Source organism: Dermacentor silvarum, chromosome 8 (assembly GCF_013339745.2).
Source record: "Dermacentor silvarum isolate Dsil-2018 chromosome 8, BIME_Dsil_1.4, whole genome shotgun sequence".
Lineage (NCBI taxonomy): Eukaryota > Metazoa > Arthropoda > Arachnida > Ixodida > Ixodidae > Dermacentor > Dermacentor silvarum.
The window spans coordinates 28,776,931-28,795,188 of NC_051161.1; the positions used below are offsets into that span (position 1 = coordinate 28,776,931).

At 45.8% G+C, this 18,258-nt stretch overlaps 1 long non-coding RNA gene across 1 annotated transcript in view; it reads right to left on the minus strand.

The window, feature by feature from the left end:
• The window catches only part of LOC125947594 (uncharacterized), a 144,788-nt gene that overhangs the window by 75,385 nt on the left and 51,145 nt on the right, over positions 1-18,258 (minus strand). Inside the window, exon 3 of the long non-coding RNA XR_007468418.1 lies at positions 14,257-14,310. This is a non-coding gene — a long non-coding RNA (uncharacterized LOC125947594). The remainder of the gene's footprint in view (positions 1-14,256; positions 14,311-18,258) is intronic.

An 18,258-nucleotide genomic window follows, 5' to 3' on the forward strand; every position in this document is an offset into this window, starting at 1 on the left:
AAAAGAAGTTATAATCGAAGAGAGTAACTACAATGTTAATAAATAATTTGTAGAAAATAATATCAGTGAAATGAGTGTTGATCTGATAGGTAGAATAGTGCTACAATAATTAGCAGGGTAATCGTCCCTGTTTGAGTAAAAAAAAATCAAACACTCCGCAACAAACGCCTCTGTGACTATGGCCTAGTGTCGAGGCCCCAAATCATAATATTACCGGTATACTTAATCTTAATCCAATTTTGAATATCGTTGGCATGATAAAAAGTAGTGGTCTATTGATTCAATGTCCTTACAATTGTGGAAATTATGGTGTTGGGCTGCTGAGAACGAGGTCGCGGGATCAAATCCCGGCCACGGCGGCCGCATTTCGATGGGGTCGAAATGCGGAAACACCCGTGCACGTTAAAGAACCCCAGGTGGTCTAAATTTCCGGAGTCCCCCACTACGGCGTGCCTCATAATCAGATTGTGGTTTTGGCACGCAAAACCCCATAATTTAAATTTTTTTTAATTGTGGCAATGCGGGGATATCATCAGACCAGCTCTATGTAAATAAAGAATCAATTGCGGGATGCGACAGCGTAATCTGGTGTAAACTTCCAATTGCCGAGAAACACCACTGTTTATTCCGGCAAAAACCGAGATGCTGAAAGTCTGGAGATGTTATCAGCGATAATTTGCTTAAATCATTTTGTAGACAAAATTTCTGTCTCTCGATGCAGTGATGTAAGCTGTATCCGGTAAAATAGGAATCAAGGTCCACTTAACGTCCTGGCTAATAAATCTGCTATTGCGTTTAAGTCTCCACCGCGGCGGCCAGGGACCCACAGCAAATTATTTTTTTTGTGAAGTTTTAGGGAGTAAATTTTAGAACACGCTCAATATAGCTGTATTTATTGCCGTGCACGTAAGCAACGAACATAACGACAGAAAATCTGTAACTACGACAACTGACGATTGATTCGCGGGGAGTTTGCGCAGTGCTAGAACAATCGGAAATAATTCTGCTATGAAAATAGGACTGTATAATCGGGAAGGCGAACAGAAAAGTACCAACCAAGAGAAGGAGAGAAAATGCCTACGCCAGCCTTCTCGTCTGACACTGAAGCATCAGTGGCCATTATATTGCTTGTTTCCGGGTGGGAAAGGTAATCTTATAATTGGTCATTTAAACGTTGCAATGGCATTAGTTGAACATTTGAGGGGAAAATATCATCAAATTCAAACTGGAGGCTTTTCTTGTATTGGCTTGCTTGCTGAATACGTTGATTTTGCACATTAAATGGTGTTAGGTGTGCCTCTGTCTCTTCGCATGTGCCTGCTTGTTATTGTTGTTTCCAATCACGTATGTGGCTCCTACCCACTATGGGGGATGCCTGCTTGATCTGTCAACAACCTAGGAAGTTTGGCCACAGACAAGGCCGGCTATTTCAAAATAAAAGTAGGAAAAGCAACAAAGGGAATAAAGATAAAGAAATTGCAAAACACTGTCAGAAGTCTAGAACGAAATGGCAAAACACCAACAGAGCAAGTCTGCGGATTAAGGACAAAATAAAGAAGAAGGAAAGGTTATAAAGTTACAACAACAACACGAGCGTGGACAAATTATGGGAACGTAGGGGAAATTAAAAATGCACATTAACTACGCTGTTCACAAGGAATTTATCAATTCACTGACATGCCCACAGAGCCTCGATAGCTAGTCCGTTAGCACACGACCAGGGTCCCCAAGCATTTTTTACACAGATAAAGGGTGACTGTTTAAAGTGTTCAGACGACTGCGAAAGGTCTCTCAGCACTGGTCATGTTGTGGGCCCTCAGTAAGACAGTGCTCAGCATATTATACCATTGTGCCGTCAAGGTGCAAAGATTCAGGGGCACGCCGTATATACAAAAACGTTCTTACGCTAAAATTGTTCGTAAGAAAGAATTTCAGCCGATCCGGATGCAAGACCTTATTATCTAAGGCGGCCGGCCAATGGCAAGGAGCACTTACGAAAGAAAATCTTTGTGAATTCGGCGCCTGGCCCCAGAGCCTGTATCCACAAAAATGTTCCTACGCTAAAATTGTTCATAAGAGCATATTCCAGCCAATCACGATGTTGGACATATCATTAGTGAAGGCGGTCGGCCAATTGCTGAGTGTACTTATACGAACAAAAAGCTTTGTGAATTCGGTCCCAAATGATGCGCACTCTCCTTCATACGGTGCAAGAAAAAAGGCGTATAGGCTACCTCGAGGCGTAAGCAACGTAAAGAGCGCGTCTAGTGGTCGGTCGATCTCGATGTTTACAGAGAAGCGAACCATATGGTTAATGTTTTATAATAAATACGACTTTATTCCCGCGATCATCAAACCATGTCGTCAGGCACAACGTGTATCGCAGGCCGCAATGGAGACCCTTAGCATACGATGGCGACAAGGCAACAAATCTCAGTGACTCTAGAATATTACATGTGTCTCAGTTTATCCGCTGCTTCGTTGAGTACTATACCGATATGACTTGGAATCCATTGTAAATCAGTCTGACTGCAACCAGGCTGGATGGAACGACAGTACTAAGAGGGTAAATCTTACTTGAATAGATAATATGTGATTCGATGATAAAGCTTGTCGGGATTGCTGTTTGAATGGTTAAGACTTCTACCGTTAAATACCTTCAAATTTCTTAAACCTAAGACTTAAGTAAAGTGAAGATGATCTTCAGATGTGGACGCCACTTCTAAACAAAGGAAACGAGTAAAAAAATGAACTGAGAAACATAAACGTGTAGGCGCATTCTCAAAAAGAAGAAATGCGGTAGGAACCACAGGCAACCACAAGCCGCGTTGTCAGCGCAATATTATGACCGACGGTCGGCAGATTGATTGTGCCGGCGCCGGTTGTGTTCTCAACTGCATTTTACGAGTTTTAACTGATCGAACCAGCACGCGACCTAAATGTTCACGAGCTGAAGCCTTATCACAAGGCTAAAGGTACACCAAAGAGGAATATTAAATTAGCCTGGATTGATAAATCGAACTACTGGGACACTGAGAGTATTGTTACTGTGCACGGGCGCTCGGTAAACACGAAAAGAAAAAAAAAATGCATTACGCTAGAATTGTCCGTAAAAGAAAATTTCAGCCAATCCCGATGCCCGGCATATCATTATCGAAGCCGGCCGGCCAATGGCAAAGAGAACTTACGAATGAAAAGCTTTGTGAGTTCGGCCGTTGCTACTTTCAGCTTCCGAACGGCATGCACGTATCAGTGTGACGTAGAGTTTCTGATAGGAAAGTGTAGAGCGCAGAGTGCTCAAGAAAGAAAATGCACGCGGGATAGATGGCTATTGTTTTGGGACGACAAGCTGAGCTCCAATGGGTGTAAATTGTTCTTTCTTTCTTTCTTTCTTTCTTTCTTTCTTTCTTTCTTTCTTTCTTTCTTTCTTTCTTTCTTTCTTTCTTTCTTTCTTTCCTTTTCTTTTCTTTTTCTTTTTTGAGTGCAGGTAGCGATGTCTCCTTGAAGTTCGCGCCCTTGCTTCGCACGAGCTTTGAAAAATGCACACAGTGATTTCAGAAGTGTATTTATATATATCGTTGCCGACAGTACGGTGGCCGATAAATACCCGCTCGGATAAAGAAAGAATAAAACAAGCAAGCCTTGCACTCTTATTTGCGTCGAGGAAGTGCACAGGAATTTTGAAATTTTGTAGTAGTTGGGCGTACTATAGCTTCTGAATACTATGTATAAGCTTCTTGCGATCTTGTATGAACATTGGTGGATGCTTTTGGTTTAGAAGTTTTGCAACGCGTACTTCGACGAGCCCGTTCTCCTGAGCGCGTCCACATACAGGCTGATCATTCTTAAGTTTCACGGGAATTTTGAAAAATCGCCTTTGGCAGACAACATGATTCTCGTCGTTGATCTGGATTATTCGAAGAGGAAATCGCGAAATCAAATACATACTCAACTAATTAGCAGAAATTGACTAATTAACTTCTCAATTATTTACTTTAAGGCCCATATTGACATTTGCGAATTGTAGCCTGTCAGACGTCTCCACTTGAAATGAATTACCAAAATTACACCAGTTCAGAGCTGTTATTTTCCAAAATGTGAGACGAAGTACATGGGCGTTCCAGTTACTTTTGCCCTTCAATGCATAAAAGAGGCGTTTTGTTAAAGAAGTAAGAGGACCATACAGATCATTTTTACAGCGAGTTTGATGGCGCATATCTCCAAACTGGCCTCATTCTGGAAATTCACCTCAAATGAATGCGTTGGACAATCCCAAAGGCTACAATTTGTAAATGGCAACATGTGCCGTAAAGTAATTAATTAGGAAGTTAGATAGTGATCTTTTTGTTAATTGGCTCAAAATGCGCTTCGTTTTTTTTTTTGCGCAAGTAATGTCCTCCTCTCTGTACAATACAGCTCGAGGACTACAATTATGGTATATATCTGCAACGGGCGATTTTTGAAAATTACAAAAAAAAAAACTTAAAAATGATCACCCCGGTGTAACATGAGTTTCATTACCACGTTATTTTGCAGCCTTTGTTTGCAACTCGGCACAATATATCTTTTCCAACGGTTATACAAATCGAATATTTGGGGATACTTGCACGCTTTCAGGGACATGCACTACATGCCGGGCCAACTCTGGTCTAATCTGATCCACTCGGTTCGCAGAAGCTGCGGTGCTCCACGGAGGGCGCCATTATCTCCTCACGTAGACAGGCGCCTCAAACTGTGTTGTGCCATTGTCGAGCCTTTGGGTCTGATTTGTTCGTAACCAGAGTCGGCGTCGCAGTGACTGGGAGAGAGCGCACAATTTGTCGTATCCGCCGCTGCAGGCGAGTCCAATTTCCGCTTCCGGTCCCCTGTTCCGGCCGGTCACGTTGCATGCGCTCGGTCGTCCGCTGCCATCGCGGCTCGTTCTCAGCGTCAACTCTTCACTGTCAAATCTCGACGCGGAAACGCTGTCGCATGCCGCGCTCTGCTATATCCAAACATTCGTGCCTAAAGGGGGCTCTCTTGTTGCCTCTAATGTGGCCCAGCCGTTGGGCACGTTGCCAGAGGAATGCATGTTGACAAACAATAGCGATATAACATGTTTTACACAACGCAGATGCGCGAACCCTTCCCGAATACTCGTTTCCAAGTCATGACTGCTCATGAAACAAACGTTTCGCCTATTTCAACGTTGTTGCGTGTATGTATTCGAAATTAGCGCTCTACGCCGGTTATCATTCTCACCCAATCATGGGTAAATGCTTCGGTTTTAGGAAACTTAGGGAGTGCAAAAACCTGCCACGTTCTGATGGTTAATTAGAGTGAACTGGCTCATAACTTCAGCAAGATTCGAATGAAACGCGTGCGAAGAGCACTGGGGTTGTTACGATTACGAGCTCAATTGCCTATAACCTGGAAGAGGTGTCTTCTTCATACAGAAGAGAAAAGCCTTCAATAATATTAAAATTACAGAAGGATATTAACAACCCCAAGGAAAGCTTCGAATTCGTAGCTACCTGTACGCGTGCGCATTAATTTTAAGCCCGCTACTGAGCCGGTGCGCTGTATACTATTTAACAGCACGTCTTGAGTCTCGGTAACACACTCGAAAATTATATAACAAGTGGTAAATATGGCTTTAGTGCAGCGAAGCCATCGCAGATGCGTTGAGCATCCGTATACTTTTGTGCGTACTTTGTCGAGCTCGTTGCTCGCCTTTACCTCGAACACGTATTCAGCCCTCGTAACTTAGTTCGGAATTTCAACCAGTAATCGAATCGGTTCCTGCAAAGTGAAGCAGCGTAGAAGCGCACTGAGACAATTTTGAGACTTCTGCTCAATGCCCCGTGGCGTCTTGCTGGTACTCGCGTATTGATCACTTCATAACTCCTTCTGTATCTCTTTTCTTTTTTTTTAACCAGCGATGTGCAGTCTCTATAAAGACCAAGCATGTAGTCGGTCTCCCCATCTTTTCTGTTATTGTCTGTTTATGTGGTCTTATGCCTTTTTTTCCCCCCCACAAAATTTCTTTCCCACATAACCCTGTCAGTTTCATGTTCTTTTCTAGTGTTACTGGAGTTGAAATCTTCCTTAATATCGTTCTGCCACTTCTTCCAAAGTCCAACCACGTAATCTACGTATCGCGCTGCCACCGAAGTCCGAAGGCATTGCATCCGTGTCACTACATAGCTCTCGTCACTACTAAGTATGCACCCGAACTTATCTTAGTGACCCCTGTTGAACCTTCGTAGCAATGTTTACTCAACCTTAATCGCACCTCGGATGTGGTCGTTCCGAACTTTCCCTGCCGCTTCCTAAAAAGCGCTCGCCTTGCCCTCGGCTCGACAGAGACGTTCCTTGCGTCTCTGATGGTCGCCAGGCTTTCCTCCACCGGTATAGAGATTCTTCCCACTCTTAAGAATATAATAGACGCTCCGGCCAATCTCGAGAAAACATTTCCGCTGACGTCATCAGAGAAGGAAATATACACTAGTCTTGAAGAAGGAAGCTTGTGGAGCGAAGGAGAGAAAGTGAGATACAGTATAGGCGCGAGAAGAAAAAAAATATACATAAAGATAAACATAGAAACAAAATACGAAGAAACTCGACCACTCGAAACAAAGGAGGCATCCAACCGCCACTCGTCCGTCGACGTCTCGTTCGTCAGTTTCCCCCAGAGAACCCAATAATCTCGGCTAGGTCCACATTCTCGCGAGATGGAGCGATAAGCAAATGTTGTAACGACGTACACAGCGGCAGGAGAAGCTGCAGCAGCAGTGCGAAGGAATCTGGGAAGAGATTCCTCCGGTGGCCGCAAAAACCCGCGTGCGTGCCTATGCCGCCGTTTCCCTCCATTGTTCTCTGGCACGGCGGGGAACAATATCTGTTCAAGTGCTCTCCGCCGGTGATAAGGCATTCAAAGCCGGTTCGTCGAGCACCTCCACTTGGCTACTCTGAAAAGCGCGACCCTTCAAGGCTCGCTCCCCCCTCTTTCTCCCTCCATCTCTCTATCTTTCACCGCAAGTTTCGTCTTTTGTCTTTCTTCGTCCGCTGGCGATAAGGGCCCCATCTAGCGGGTCGCGCGTCACATTCGCGCTTACCTGGCTTACACCTGATCGTCTCGAGTGCTGGTGCCGCTCGCGAGTCATTGTTCGCTGCTCGCGGTGGCTGTGTCCCGTGGACGTCTACTTTTCGCGTCCTTTCTTTCTTTCTTTTCTTTCTTTCTTTTTCTTGATTTTTTATACGCAGCGTCAATTATTGCCGTCCCACTGTGTAAACTCTCCCTCGTGGCCACTCGCAAGGGATTGCACGCGCAAGGCATTGTTTGCAGCGCGATACGCTCGCTGCGATGCCGTTGGAATTGTTTACTGGACATTTGGCGCCATGTTCGAGTGGCGAGTTGCCGTAACGACGCGGCCAGTGGAATGTGTTCTTCACCCCCGCATTAGGAGCGCATGCCTTTCTTTCTACGGGACGGTGCTCGAAATTGTTTTCGCTTTCGGGACGCATTTGCTTTGTTTTGATTTTTTTAAATAGTTTCTTTCTGAAAGTGTTCGGACAGTACAAGTTTCGAATCGAATATACCAACATTCGAGAGAAACGACATTCGAATATGGAATCTAATACCGAATATTTCGTAATTTCTAAATTAAAGTACTATCATCTTGGAGAGGTAGCGCTAACGGAGGTACCGCAAGAAAGAAAGGCAAAATACAGGCACGGCGCTGACTCGCAACTGAAAAAAAAAAATTATTGAAGCAACAGCCATATATAACGAACCGACAGGCGCCGCGTAATGAGTTTTTCTTCAATAAAGGTGTCACTTGCAAGTCAGTGCCATGTCAGTTTTCTGCCTTCCTTTCTTGTGGTACCGTCCGTCACAAAGCGCTGCCTTTCCACGATGATGACTCACCAAGACGCACGATTAATGACCTTGTTGAAAGTACGGGTGCAACATCGCTATTTTGATCGCGATCGAGCCCGATCCGGATCGAATGACTCGGTCGCGATTGGCGCCTTTGCTAAATCTGCGGCGGCTAAGGAGCCAATCGCGGTCGAGAATTTCTATCCGGATCGGGCTCAATCGCGATCGCAAAGTGGCCGTGTGACACCGGTATAAGATTGCACGAAGCCGATTTGGCAAAAAAGAAAAAGGTAATTTATATTATTCTGTTCTTGTTGTGTCGTTGACGACTGGATGTCCGGTCAACTGGACAGCAAGTCAGTAAGAAACAACGGGGAGATGACATCTTTTTGTTCGCCGTGGATATACGGCAGTAATGAGACAAAGGAGCAATACATCACTGGATGCGCGCAAAGTGCGGTGTTAGTCGCAAAATACTAATCCAAAAGTGCAAGTGACTGTCACAAAGAAAACGAACCGAGTGCATCACTATCGAGTAATGCAAAAGATACGCCGAGTGAAAAAAACAAAAACCACAAGTCGGAACCAGTATACATGCAAGCCTAAAGCAGATGCGTCCTCATTAGGCTACGGGAAATTATCGCGCAGAAGTTAGCTGGCTCCGCGCGCTCGTTTGAATTCATATAGTTACTGCGCAGCGGCAAAAATCTATCCTGCTGCAGAATTATTCGAAGCAGCCACCGCTCGCGCTTTCTTTTTTTTTTTCTGCCTGTATATCACGTATGTGCTGCCAGAAAAACTAATATTCGAACATACAATTAATTTCGCGAACACAATACGAATCTATATATAATTCGCAAACGCTATTCGACCTACATCCAAGTTTCAAACATTCACACGCCCCAATTTCTTTTATCAAATTCCGCTGAAAACGCGGGACCGATTTCGTATCCCGCAAACGCACCTCCGTACAGTATTGCGGGACATCGCAGTCGTTCGCACGATCGAAAGCGGATTACGGTCGCGATACCAAGATATATTCGAAATGAGGAGTTGAGACAATAGAATTTCCTACTACAATGGTTGAGACAGTTTCTAATTTATTTGTCTATGTGGCTCTTTATTATTATCAGAAGCTGCTGTATTTCTCCCTCTGTAACTAAGCATCCAAGTCAAGGAAGAAGGGGTTTACGGCGTGCTTAAAGTCGTTAAAAAATAGGGTATAGAATAAATCACACATGCTTTTCAACTTAAGTCGCTGTCTTAAATTCAACCTTTATTTATTAGAGCTTTATTTACGACCGAACACCGCAGGTTTTATGATTGTATCTTGCACCGGGGTGTCTTAATCTTTTTTTTTTTTTTCGTTGAGCTTGACTAAACTTATCTGGGACTCCCTATATATAGTCGTCATACCGTCGTCATGCTCGTGACCAATCTCGGCAAGTGAGTGTCATAGCAAAGTGGGCCAATAGCGGATACGGTGTATGTCGCATATAGCTGAAGTAACCGCAGTCCCAGAATGACCAGCATATATTTTAAGTAAACTTGTCGTCAGCAATACGGGGCGTCACTACATTGCTTGAAAGCTAATCGTATTACCGTCGAGAGTCATCTTGAGATGGGCTCTGCCGGATTTTTTTTTCTTTGAATCAGTGTTTCTGTTATGACAATTACGATAACAATTATCCTATCTGAGAAGATAAGGAGCCGGATCCACATGTATATGTACCAATCTTTCCTTAAATACAGCTAACATAATAATAATAAAATAAAATAAAAACGCGAGCCACCTTCTGTCTCTTCATCTTCTGCGTGAGTCCAGCTCGCACCTCGCGCATGCGCTCTTCGCAACAGTATAAAAAGCTGATTTAACCGGCATTCTGGAGATTGCAATTCAAGAGCCTTGAGATACGTCAGAGGGCAATGCACAGTGGTTGTCGTTATTATCTGTGCATTACCACGAAGCGAACACATGATCACGACGTTCACACATCGCGGCTGCCATCACTTCGGGAATGCTTGTTTGCTGAAAAGGCGGCATTCTCACTTCCTTTCATTAGAAGTGTCTGTCGATCGTCTGCTGCAAAGAGATAAAGCAGACGTGTGAACGTGCATGTCGGCACGGCATCCCAGAAAATGTATGACGAAGACATTATACGCATGCACGAAAAAAATATACAGTAAATGTCTGTAGACCTGCTTGAACATTTAGCAAATTACCAATCTTAGAAAATGTATAGCTTCTCGTCGAATTTCTGCCATAATTTCTGGACTTGTTCCCGATTCATTTTTTTTTCTAAAAGTAAACATGTGACGGTCGTTACGAGACCGGTGGGCTGCGGCTTGACCGGCTTACACCCGGTTGTCTTAGGTGTAACATGGATGGATGGATGCTATGAACGTCCCCTTTGAAACGGGGCGGTGGGTCACGCCACCAAGCTCTTTTTCTTATTTTGACTAATGTCTTATCTGTCCTCTTTTTTTTCTACAGACAATAAATTTCCAACATCAAACTTTCCGAACCATTATTGGGAACTTTGTTTTTGCACGCCTCCGTTGTTCGTTGTCTCCCTATACTTTTCTGCCACTAAACCTCCAATCGCACGTATTTTACTAAATTCTGTTGCGGACATGTTTACTTTCCTCCTGCTATCCCTGTACCCAAGGGCTTCAAGGAGGCCAGCGGAGCCTAAACCGACCGCCGGGTAGATATCTTCACATTCCAATATAAGATGTCCCATCGTTTCCCTAGCTTTACCGCAGCAAGCGCATGCTTCTTGTTCCTTGGTGTACCTTTATAACGATTCGTTTTAAGGCACCCTGACCTCTCTTCGAAAAGTAAAGAGCTTCCCTTTGAATTATACTAAATTGTTTTAGGGGCGAAGCTCCTTAGGGTCGAGCCTTGTCCCTCGTCGCGCCGTCGTAGCCACGCTGGTACTCGCCGCTCCCGCTAGAGGCGCAGCTGCGCTCTCTTTCTCTCTCATTCGCGACGCGCGCTCTCTCTCTCTCTCTCGTCCGTAGCTAGGGGCGCTGCGGTGCACAAGGGCTATATAAGCGCTGTATATACTGTACACATGTACAGTATATATATATGTATACGCCACGCTCCGGCTTCCGGAGGACGCTTCCGGCGTTTGGCCCGAATGATCCCCCGGCCGGTGCTTCGCCCACTCATCATTCACTTCGTGGATATGCGGTTTTTTTTCTTGATTTGATTTTGTTTTGCCTCTTAAGCAGCTACTCATAGAAGGTCTCTGTCCCATTGCTGCCACCTAGGAGATTGTTTCAGATTCTCTGACTTTACGTTTAACGCTGTTTGTTGCCATGTTGCTCACTATAACAGTCGCAAACTTGCTGATAAGCTTCCTAGTTCTTTTCCTCCACTGTGAGTCAATATTTTTCCTGTACAAATACTTGAACGCTTCTCACAACCCATTTACTTTCGTTCATGTTTCTCAGTCTTTCTTCGAAATCAATTTTACTCTGAGCTTCCCTCACTTCAAAACTTGTCCAGCCCATATCACCCTGTCGAGCGTCATTTGTAGTCTTCCCGTGAGCGCCCAGTGCGAGGCTTCCCACTGACCTTTGGTTGCCATCGAATCCTTATTGTACCTCTGACTTAGCAAACACCAGCATTTTCAAACGTTAGTCCTGGAACCATTACACGTTTCCACATATCTCGGATCACCTCGTACCTATTGTACAGGTATCCCGACAGCGCTCTGCGTTTCTTTATGGCCGAATTTTCCTTCCCCTTTAATATTACAGTCGAACGCGGATATATAGAATCTGAAGGGGATAACAAAAAGTTCGACATATAGGTAATTTGATATAAAATAAAATTTTATACAAAAATTTTCAGGAGTTATACACAACAGTTTGTTATATGTGGGTTCTATGTATCCGGGTTGGACTGTATTCCTTTTTTCCTGTGTTTCCATATGTATATTGCCCTACACCAAGGTATTTGTATTCTTTTACCCGAGGTATTTCCTGGCCCTGCATTGACACTGCGGCACGGCAGCGACAGCTAGCTGGCGCAGCACGACGCACAGCCCAGTAGGTACAGCCTCCGAGATCTCCGGTGTGACGCAACACGCCTTGCCATGAATCGGGAAAGTGCGGTGGTCGCAAGAAGCCAAATGAAAGCACAAAGTTGACGCCAGTGGAGGGAGCTACGCGTAAACACCGCAGTGAGCGCTACATTAGTCCACTTGAGAGCGCGCGCATATCATCAAGGCTGGACGGCCGCTCGGAAAAACATGACCGCGACAGGCGTCCGCTTCTCTTTCCGAAGTGAGCATTGGCCCTTGGAGATAGGCGCAGGTGTGTTGTTACCGACTGGCTGCCAGGTTCAAGCTTGTGGAGCGTAAACACAGCCAACTGCAACGAAGGGCTCCCCTTCAATCACAGGTTTCAAAGGTGGAAACCCGGCGCGAGGCTACAGACCACACACGCGGCTCGTGCTTGCGGCTTAGCTTAGATAACAGAAGCTCGCCGCCTGGTTCTATATTGCTGTGCCATTGCTATGGTGGAACATTCTGGCAGCGATAAATGGACTGCACACAACGAGAGATAAGAACAAAAGAAAGAAAGGGGGGGGGGGTTAACCAGAGGGTATCGCCGGTTGGCTACCCTGTAGTGGGGAAGGGGAAGCCGAGAGAAAAAGAAGGGAAGAATGAACAACATAGAATTGTCTGCGTGGGCGCCACATAGTCATACATAAAGTCAATGTACCACTGATACATACAGCGTCACAAAGTGCACGGTCGAAATCTGTCGCACAATCCGTAATCTCTTAGGTAACGCAGCAGCCACTTTATAGAGGCTCGCGCTAATTCTCCGTGCAGGCCAGTGTCCAAGAATCTTGTCTTCTGTGAGTGGGCGTTTGTCCAGCTGGCCTATAGTGCGGATGAGAGCGATGCTCTTTGCAGGCTGAAACGAGGGGGCTCGCAAAGAAAGTGCGCCATCGTTTCGCTGAACCCACAAAAGTTACAAAGTGGGCTATCGGTCATTCCAATGATAAAGGAGTATGCATTCGAAAACAGGTGCAGTCACGCCGTGAGAGGCCGGACGGAATACAAAGCTGTAAATTAGAGGCTAGCGTATGAAGGCGTGGGCTTGTAAATTCGGTTAAATCCCACTGATCCAGCGTTAGCTATAGGTGACGCGCAAGCGCGCGAAGTTCTTTCGCTGCATCGGCTCTCGAAAGAGGAATGGAAACACCGTTGAAGCGGTCGTGGGGATATCGGACAGCTGCGTCCACTTGGTAATTTCCATCAAAGCCGCACTCACTAGCCAACCTCTGAAATGTTATCTCGTGTCCTTTGTCAACTACTCGATGGTGTACTTGTCTGATCTCTGTGACGAACTGCTCATGTGATCCATGACGCAGTGCTGAGAGTAAACTCTGGATAGCTGTTGTGGAATCACAGAATATTGATGTTGGCCACAGATGGGCTGGCTCCTCGTTTAAGAACTGATGAGCCACACGTAGGGCTACGAGCTCAGCAGCTGTCGTTGATGTTACATGACACGTTTTGAGTTGTATTTTGAGATGTATTGCCCGAATCAACCCCGCGGCACCTAAACTTGTAGGCGAGACTGAGCCCTCGGTGTAAGCATGTGGGCGGCCATTGTGCACCTCGCCCCATGTAAAAGTAGTAATGAGGCATGTTTGAGGGCAACCGACGTCCTGGCGCACTGTTGTTGTTGAGGCGCACTTAAAGTCGGCGGAGGCACGATAATGTATAGTTCAATGTATGTATAGGTTCAGGTTCAGGTATATAGTTCAGGTATGTATAGTTCAATGACCATGAGGCACAACAGGGAGCAATTATATGACTGAACATTGTGTGTGGCTTTTCTGCAGGTAAAGAGAAGAGATGGCGACAAGGTACACCAGCAAATGTGTCGATATGCGCCCTGATAGTGTCGGTGACTATGCACGTTAATATAGGGTGATCTTGCGCTGTGACAGTCGTTACCGCTGTAGAGTGCAGATACGTGCAAATGCCATACGAGGCAAGGATGTCATACAGCTCTGGGCACAGGGAATATTTGTGTGAGGAATATCTGGGTGGTTGATTTGAGCAAGATGAGGCACAGTAAGCGCTCACAGTAAGCACGCACGCACGCACGCACGCACGCACGCACGCACGCACGCACGCACGCACGCACGCACGCACGCACGCGCGCGCTCGCTCGCTCGCTCGCTCGCTCGCTCGCTCACTCACTCACTCACTCACTCACTCACTCACTCACTCACTCACTCACTCACTCACTCACTCACTCACTCACTCACTCACTCACTCACTCACTCACTCACTCACTCACTCACTCACTCACTCACTCACTCACTCACTCACTCACTCACTCACTCACTCACTCACCTTTCATGTTTATCGAATTCTCGAAAGGGTGCAGGTGCGGTCAGCAGGTGCTGTCTGAAATAGAACATTTGATGTTCACCAAAGGTTTGCGCTATTCGCAATGCGTCGGCGTCTCACGGCTAGTGCAAGGTGTCACGCGGGTAGGCGATTGTCTTGTTCGTTGAAGGCGCACCTGCACCGTAAACCGATACGATGAAGCCTGAAAGGGGTACGCCTGCGTTTTATGTTTATTTCCTTTTGGGTGTGTGAATCCAAGGTAGATGAATCAATAAGACCCGACGTGCCAGCTCAGTCGCTATGGGCTTCTACTGCTCAGAACGAGGTCGTGGGTGCGAGCCCGGTCGCGGCGGCCGCGCTCCGATGACGGCGGAATGCAGAAACATTCGCGTATCGTGCATTTGGGTGCATGTTCAAGAACCCCAGGTGGTCAAAATAAATCCGCAGACCGCTCACACCCCACCCCCCTAATAATAAATACATTCTCGGGTTTTACGTGCCAAAACCCGATTTACTTATGAGGAACGCTGTAGTGAGTGAATCCGGATTAATTTTGGCAACCATAGGTTCTTTAACGTGCACCATTCGACGGTACACGGGCGTTTTTGCATTTCAACCCCATCGAAATGCAGCCGGAATTCCATCCCGCGTCCTTGGGCTTAGTAGCGCAACGCCATGGTTACTATTTTACCACGGCGGGTGGCTACGCGTACGCAAGTAAAGCGTAGCCGAAACAAACTGTTCGTGAAAAGAAAATCCGTATAAATAAATACAAATTAGGATAAAATTTTCAAAAAGTATATTGTGAGTAAAGGAAAAGAAGAAAGAAAGTGGGTTTTTACTCAAACCGGCGGTAGAGTTGTCGTTTTGTCTACTTGCAACCCCCCCCCCCCCCCCTTCTTTTTGTTTATTTATGTTAGCGCAAGTTTTGCTCGCATGTATCATTACTTATACATCATCACATATGCATAAGCTCACCCAAGTAACAAAGAACCTAATAAAGAAACGACAAAGCATGAAAGTGTTAAACTCGAGAGATCAGATAGAATTCGCTGAACTCTCAAAACTGATCAACAAGAAGAAAGTAAGGGGTATTCAAAATTATAACGTGGAAAAGATTGAGGAAGCAGTAAAATATGGACGCAGCATGAAATCAGTGAGAAGAAAACTTGGCATAGGACAAGGCAAGATGTATGCACTGAAAGATAAGCAGGGTAATATCATCAGCAATTTCGATGACATAATAAAATCAGCGGAAGAATTCTATACTGACTTGTACAGTACCCAGAGCAGCCAAGCTACTTTCATTCGAAGTAGTGATGAACAAGATACAGAGGCTCGTTCTATAACTAGCGATGAAGTTAGAAGGGTCTTTTAAGACATGACCAGGGGAAAAGCTGCTGAAAAAGATGGAATAACAGTCGATTTAATCAAAGATGCAGGAGATAGCATGCTTGAAAAGCTTGCGGCCCTTTATACGAAATGCGTCATGACGTCAAGTGTACCAGAAAGCTGGAAGGACGCAAACATTATACTCATAAACAAAAAGGGAAACGTTAAATCATGCTTAGAAGAAGTATTAAAGCTCTTAGACTGGAAAGGCTTAGGAGCGAGGATCAACGGCGAATATCTCAGCAACCTTCGGTTTTCAGATGACATTGTCCTATTCAGCAACAATGGAGACGAATTACAACAAATGATTGAGGACCTTAACCGAGAAAGTGTAAGAGTGGGGTTGAAGATTATTATGCAGAAGACAAAGCCTGACAAGGGAACAAGAATTCAGCATCGCCAGTCAGCCTCTAGAGTCTGTAAAAGAGTGCGTTTATCTAAGTCAATTACTCACAAGGGACCAGGATCATGAGAAAGAAATTTACAGAAGAATAAAATTGGGTTGGAGTGCATACGGCAGGCATCGCCAAATCCTGACTGGGAGTTTACCAGTGTCGTTGAAAAGAAAAAGTATACAATCATTGCATTCTACCGGTGCTAACATATGGGTTAGAAACTTGGAGGTTAACAAAGAAGCTCGAGAACAAGTTAAGGACCGCACAAAGAGCGATGGAAGAAAGAATGTTAGGCCTAACGTCGAGAGGCAGGAAGAGAGCGGTGTGGATCCGAGAGAAAACGGGAATAGCCGATATTCTAATTCACATTAAGAGAAAAAAATTGAGCTGGGAAGGGCATGTAATGCGTAGGATGGATAACCGGTGGACCATTAGAGTTACAGAATGGACGCCAAGAGAAGGGAAGCGCGGTTGAGGACGGCAGAAAGCTAGCTCGGAAGTTAGGAAATTTGCAGGCGCAAGTTGGAATCAGCTAGCGCAAGACAGGGGTAATTGGAGATCGCAGGGAGAGGCCTTGGTCCTGCAGTGGACATGGTGATGATGACATATGCATCACGATGGGGATGAAAGGCAGAACTATACGGATCTCTAACACTGTCTGCTATTTTGTACACATCCAGAGAGAAATCGTTCTGTCCTGTTGGAACTATAGGTTCCAGCACGCGTACCGGTGCATGCAACGACACTATACCGGGCAGCGCGCGGTCACGTGGCACACTCACGTGCTTTAATAAAGGAACGACCCTGCTGGCAAACCACCGTGTTTGCAGAGCATCGTCCTCCCTGAAGACGGTCTGCTAGCGCGGCTAAGGTAAAACTGCTAAAACAATAGGACGGGAAATGCATGGTACCGTGCACGGCTGGCGCACGTGTACATGTTCGTGTGATTTCGGGTATAGCATGTGTCACTGCGTATCGTGGTATACTTATGTGTGCGTGACAATGCGCGACAATGCGTGATTGTGTTCAGGCGGATGTATAGGCCGCATATAGCTTGCTATATACGCGAAGAACATTCGGCAAAATTACACAGTTGTCAACGTGGTCATGCTCAATGCCCGGCAGCGAACTGAGAAGCCTGAATGAAAAGCGGATAGCGGGCAGGTACAAAGCCGGGAAAGGAATTCGACCCATTTAGTTTGGAGCAGTTATCATGTCAGTATTCACGCAATGGCCAGGTTCTTTTTTTTTTCTCCGCATTGTTCGCCATGAGATACCACCACGAAGTGGGTTAATTTAAGATCGATCCGCGCGCTAGCTGTTGCCTCTGATATCATCCAGCCTCTCTCCGCTTCGCCAAGGCGGCGAAAAAAAAATTTTGATGCTCCCTAGCCTAGCGGGATTCTGAGAACCGCCATTGTTCCATCAGATATTGAGGGTGTTCGCTCTTTGTTCACACCTATTAGGCAAGAATTGTGATGCGAGCTGCAGGGTATAAGCGTCCTGACAATGGTTATACTGCTAAAACCGTAGGCAGTACTAGTCTCGTAGGTCTACTGACACCGTTTGTAGCACTAATCTCCCTCTGTTGCCCTGTTACTCTCCTCCACAGTAGGGTAGTCAACCGGACGCCTCGTCGTGTTAACATTCCTGCCTGACTGTCTCTCTCTTGCTAGACCTAAGTACCACAGTCAACCAGCCGAAAATTTCGTACCATTGGCGGAGAAAAAAAAAAGAAGCTTCATCAACCCACGCACTTCAGATACAGCGACCATAGGTCCACTCTATTCGCCCTGAACTTCGTGAACTAGTTCCTGCTAGTTCAGTGCCAGTTCGTGAAGAACCGGCACAGCACGACTTGCACGACTGGCGCGAGGTAAGCGCACGAGCCCTGCACTGTACCTTTCTGACGAGTGCAGGGAATGCTGCAAACTCGTCCTGCACGAAGACTGCACTGTGCGAAGCGAATGGCGACGTGCAGGTGCCGCCAACACTCAACTGATGAAACGAACAGAGAAGTGCACCACCTCCTGAACTAGTCCGGAAAGTGAGGGCGGATCGAATGGACCTCTAATTTGGTATTCGCACACCCTGTATCAGAAAACGGTACGGAGGCCAGATAGCTCTGCAAGTATACCGCTCGGTTTCCGAGAAGCGCTTTACTGCTTACTTTCGCAAACCTTACGCACATATCCACGAGTGTTTGATTTCCGGAATA